Below are 6,000 nucleotides of genomic sequence, written 5' to 3'. Positions count from 1 at the left end.
TTCAGCCCGATTCATGAAGTTTAACTATTTTTTTTTTGCTTTTTTCATTTAGTAAAAAAAAGTTTTTTGGACATAACTTAAAAAAATGTTAGGACACTTATAAACCTTTTTCTTTAGTTTTGTAGAGTTTTTTCACACGCATCTTTTGAGCCCCAATTGAACATTTTTCGTCCATATTAACCGAAGATATTAAACTTTTAAAAATCTAAAATTTTGAAAAATAAGACTTTTATAAAAAATTTTTTAAATTATGTAAAAGTAACTTCAAAAAATTATCACCAACTTAAAGAGCATTAAAAAACGCTTCGATTGACCTATTTTTAAACCTGATTCGGGCAGAAATTATGAAATTATTGGTATTTGAAAAATCAAAAATTGTGGAAAATATCATTTTTTCAACATTTTTGTTTATTAATTTATGTGTAATTATTAAACTACTAGCCAAACTATCCGCGCGCAAGCGCGCGGGAATGTTGTATGGGGCTGCTTATTTTAAACAATTTAAAAAATTTTAAAGAAATAATTATTATAACCTAACAAAGAGATTTAACTAACTAAAATTCAAATAATTTCACTCAATGGTCTCAATTTAAATAGAATTTACATTACTAGACTTAAACTATGGCTAGAACAATTACAATTAGTATCTGGGTTATGGAGATTTAAAAGTATATCATCCATAGAGTGGTATGAAGACCACTTTATATCGTTTCGTCCCGGTCCCCACTACTTGGACTCATCAGTAAGGCTACGTAGTGGGAGACCTGCCCTAGACGGGGGAAGCAAATTCGGAACTTGTATATATGCTACAAGACTAGCCCGTATTGCACTTGTGAGAGATCTATATGAGAAATTGGCGTAGATGCGAGATCTATTGGCCAATCCCCACAGGGTCATCTTTTGCATTGCTTATTTTATAAAGCCATTTTAAATTAAATACTTTTCAAAGAAATAATAATTATTACACACTGAAAAAAGTTTTACTTGAAATAGCGATAAGTTTCTCTAGAATAACGAAAGTATTAATTGAAGCACTAAATAATTTCGCTACTAAAGTGAAATCTGTAGTTCATCCAGCTAAATATTTTTTGCCGTGCATAACGAAAAAAGAATTAAATTAACATCAGATTTTCTACATTCAAAAAAACGAATTCAAATAGAAATTAATCATTTTACAACTTAACCAAATTCACCCCAGAAATCACTGAATTCGATAATTTAGAAGAAAGTCAGACAAAAGCAGGGTTCCTGCAGAATCTGGAAATCATGGAAATCATGGAAATGGTATGGAATTTTTAAAAGGCTTCTGGAAATCAGGGAAATCATGGAAAAGGCCTGTAATTTTTAAAAAATTCTAAATTTTTTCAGTTTTCCATTTTTTCTCTTGAATAAAAATTCAAATAATAATGAAGCTAAATCCCATAAAAGAGAGGAAAAAATGTTGAATTTTAAGAAAATCAAATTTTTGAATTTTTTCGAATTTTTGATAATTTTAGATTTTTTACCAAAGAGTCGAGACAATTTAATAAGTAAAGTATTTTCCAAAAGCACAAAAATAATGAAGCTAAATCCTATAAAAGAGAGGAAAAAATGTTGAATTTTAAGAAAATCGGATTTTTGAATTTTTTCGAATTTTTGATAATTTTAGATTTTTTACCAAAGAGTCGAGAGTATTAAATAAGTAAAGAATTTTCCAAAGGCACAAAAATAATGAAGCTAAATCCCATAAAAGAGAAGAAAAAATGTTGAATTTTAAGAAAATCGGATTTTTGAATTTTTTCGAATTTTAGATTTTTTACCAAAGAGTCGAGACAATTTAATAAGTAAAGTATTTTCCAAAAGCACAAAAATAATAAAGCTAAATCCCATAAAAGAGAAAAAAAAATGTTGAATTTTAAGAAATTCGGATTTTTGAATTTTTGATAATTTTCGATAATTTTAGATTTTTTACCAAAGAGTCGAGACAATATAATAAGTAAAGTATTTTCCAAAAGCACAAAAATAATAAAGCTAAATCCCATAAAAGAGAAGAAAAAATGTTAAATTTTAAGAAATTCGGATTTTTGAATTTTTGATAATTTTCGATAATTTTAGATTTTTTACCAAAGAGTCGAGACAATATAATAAGTAATGTATTATCCAAAAGCACAAAAATAATGAAGCTAAATCCCATAAAAGAAAAAAAAAAATATTGAATTTTAAGAAAATCGGATTTTTCAATTTTTGATAATTTTCGATAATTTTAGATTTTTTACCAAAGAGTCGAGACAATATAATAAGTAAAGTATTTTCCAAAAGCACAAAAATAATAAAGCTAAATCCCATAAAAGAGAGGATAGAATGTTAAATTTTAAGAAATTCGGATTTTTGAATTTTTGATAATTTTCGATAATTTTAGATTTTTTACCAAAGAGTCGAGACAATATAATAAGTAATGTATTATCCAAAAGCACAAAAATAATGAAGCTAAATCCCATAAAAGAAAAAAAAAAATATTGAATTTTAAGAAAATCGGATTTTTCAATTTTTGATAATTTTCGATAATTTTAGATTTTTTACCAAAGAGTCGAGACAATATAATAAGTAAAGTATTTTCCAAAAGCACAAAAATAATAAAGCTAAATCCCATAAAAGAGAGGATAGAATGTTAAATTTTAAGAAATTCGGATTTTTGAATTTTTGATAATTTTCGATAATTTTAGATTTTTTACCAAAGAGTCGAGACAATATAATAAGTAATGTATTATCCAAAAGCACAAAAATAATGAAGCTAAATCCCATAAAAGAAAAAAAAAAATATTGAATTTTAAGAAAATCGGATTTTTCAATTTTTGATAATTTTCGATAATTTTAGATTTTTTACTAAAGAGTCGATACAATTTAATAAGTAAAGTATTTTCCAAAAGCACAAAAATAATAAAGCTAAATCCTATAAAAGAGAAGAAAAAATGTTGAATTTTAAGAAAATCAAATTTTTGAATTTTTTTGAAATTTTGATAATTTTAGATTTTTTATTAACGAGTCGAGACAATTTAATAAGTAAAGTATTTTTCAAAAGCACAAAAATAATAAAGCTAAATCCTATAAAAGAGAGGAAAAAATGTTGAATTTTAAGAAAATCGGATTTTTGAATTTTTTCGAATTTTTGATAATTTTAGACTTTTTACCAAAGAGTCGAGACTATTAAATATGTAAAGTATTTTCCAAAAGCACAAAAATAATGAAGCTAAATCCCATAAAAGAGAAGAAAAAATGTTGAATTTTAAGAAAATCGGATTTTTGAATTTTTTCGAATTTATGATAATTTTAGATTTTTTACCAAAGAGTCGAGACAATTTAATAAGTAAAGTATTTTTTAAAAGCACAAAAATAATAAAGCTAAATCCCATAAAAAAGAAGAAAAAATGTTGAATTTTAAGAAAATCGGATTTTTGAATTTTTTCGAATTTTTGATTTTTGACTAAAGAGTCGAGACAATTTAATAAGTAAAGTATTTTTCAAAAGCACAAAAATAATAAAGCTAAATCCTATAAAAGAGAGGAAAAAATGTTGAATTTTAAGAAAATCGGATTTTTGAATTTTTTTGAATTTTTGATAATTTTAGATTTTTTACCAAAGAGTCGAGACTATTAAATATGTAAAGTATTTTCCAAAAGCACAAAAATAATAAAGCTAAATCCCATAAAAGAGTAGAAAAAATGTTGAATTTTAAGAAAATCGGATTTTTGAATTTTTTCGAATTTTTGATAATTTTAGATTTTTTACCAAAGAGTCGAGACAATTTAATAAGTAAAGTATTTTCTAAAAGCACAAAAATATAAAAGCTAAATCCCATAAAACAGAAGAAAAAATGTTGAATTGTCAGAAAATCGGATTTTTGAATTTTTTCGAATTTTTGATAATTTTAGATTTTTTACCAAAGAGTCGAGACTATTAAATATGTAAAGTATTTTCCAAAAGCACAAAAATAATAAAGCTAAATCCCATAAAAGAGAAGAAAAAATGTTGAATTTTAAGAAAATCGGATTTTTGAATTTTTTCGAATTTTTGATAATTTTAGATTTTTTACCAAAGAGTCGAGAGTATTAAATAAGTAAAGTATTTTCCAAAAGCACAAAAATAATGAAGCTAAATCCTATAAAAGAGAAGAAAAAATGTTGAATTTTAAGAAAATCGGATTTTTGAATTTTTTCGAATTTTTGATTTTTGACTAAAGAGTCGAGACAATTTAATAAGTAAAGTATTTTTCAAAAGCACAAAAATAATAAAGCTAAATCCTATAAAAGAGAGGAAAAAATGTTGAATTTTAAGAAAATCGGATTTTTGAATTTTTTCGAATTTTTGATAATTTTAAATTTTTTACTAAAGAGTCGAGACTAATAAATATGTAAAGTATTTTCCAAAAGCACAAAAATAATGAAGCTAAATCCCATAAAAAAGAAGAAAAAATGTTGAATTTTAAGAAAATCGGATTTTTGAATTTTTTCGCATTTTTGATAATTTTAGATTTTTTACCAAAGAGTCGAGGCAATTTAATAAGTAAAGTATTTTCCAAAAGCACAAAAATAATAAAGCTAAATCCCATAAAAGAGAAGAAAAAATGTTGAATTTTAAGAAATTTGGATTTTTGAATTTTTGATAATTTTCGATAATTTTAGATTTTTTACCAAAGAGTCGAGACAATATAATAAGTAATGTATTATCCAAAAGCACAAAAATAATGAAGCTAAATCCCATAAAAGAAAAAAAAAAATATTGAATTTTAAGAAAATCGGATTTTTCAATTTTTGATAATTTTCGATAATTTTAGATTTTTTACCAAAGAGTCGAGACAATATAATAAGTAAAGTATTTTCCAAAAGCACAAAAATAATAAAGCTAAATCCCATAAAAGAGAGGATAGAATGTTAAATTTTAAGAAATTCGGATTTTTGAATTTTTGATAATTTTCGATAATTTTAGATTTTTTACCAAAGAGTCGAGACAATATAATAAGTAATGTATTATCCAAAAGCACAAAAATAATGAAGCTAAATCCCATAAAAGAAAAAAAAAAATATTGAATTTTAAGAAAATCGGATTTTTCAATTTTTGATAATTTTCGATAATTTTAGATTTTTTACCAAAGAGTCGAGACAATATAATAAGTAAAGTATTTTCCAAAAGCACAAAAATAATAAAGCTAAATCCCATAAAAGAGAGGATAGAATGTTAAATTTTAAGAAATTCGGATTTTTGAATTTTTGATAATTTTCGATAATTTTAGATTTTTTACCAAAGAGTCGAGACAATATAATAAGTAATGTATTATCCAAAAGCACAAAAATAATGAAGCTAAATCCCATAAAAGAAAAAAAAAAATATTGAATTTTAAGAAAATCGGATTTTTCAATTTTTGATAATTTTCGATAATTTTAGATTTTTTACCAAAGAGTCGAGACAATATAATAAGTAAAGTATTTTCCAAAAGCACAAAAATAATAAAGCTAAATCCCATAAAAGAGAGGATAGAATGTTAAATTTTAAGAAATTCGGATTTTTGAATTTTTGATAATTTTCGATAATTTTAGATTTTTTACCAAAGAGTCGAGACAATATAATAAGTAATGTATTATCCAAAAGCACAAAAATAATGAAGCTAAATCCCATAAAAGAAAAAAAAAATATTGAATTTTAAGAAAATCGGATTTTTCAATTTTTGATAATTTTCGATAATTTTAGATTTTTTACTAAAGAGTCGATACAATTTAATAAGTAAAGTATTTTCCAAAAGCACAAAAATAATAAAGCTAAATCCTATAAAAGAGAAGAAAAAATGTTGAATTTTAAGAAAATCAAATTTTTGAATTTTTTTGAAATTTTGATAATTTTAGATTTTTTATTAACGAGTCGAGACAATTTAATAAGTAAAGTATTTTCCAAAACCACAAAAATAATGAAGCTAAATCCCATAAAAGAGAAGAAAAAAAATTGAATTTTAAGAAAATCGGATTTTTGAAT

This window comes from Leptopilina heterotoma, unplaced genomic scaffold (assembly GCF_015476425.1).
Source record: "Leptopilina heterotoma isolate Lh14 unplaced genomic scaffold, ASM1547642v1 Lhet_263, whole genome shotgun sequence".
Classification (NCBI taxonomy): domain Eukaryota; kingdom Metazoa; phylum Arthropoda; class Insecta; order Hymenoptera; family Figitidae; genus Leptopilina; species Leptopilina heterotoma.
Note: the sequence above shows the minus strand (reverse complement) of the source record.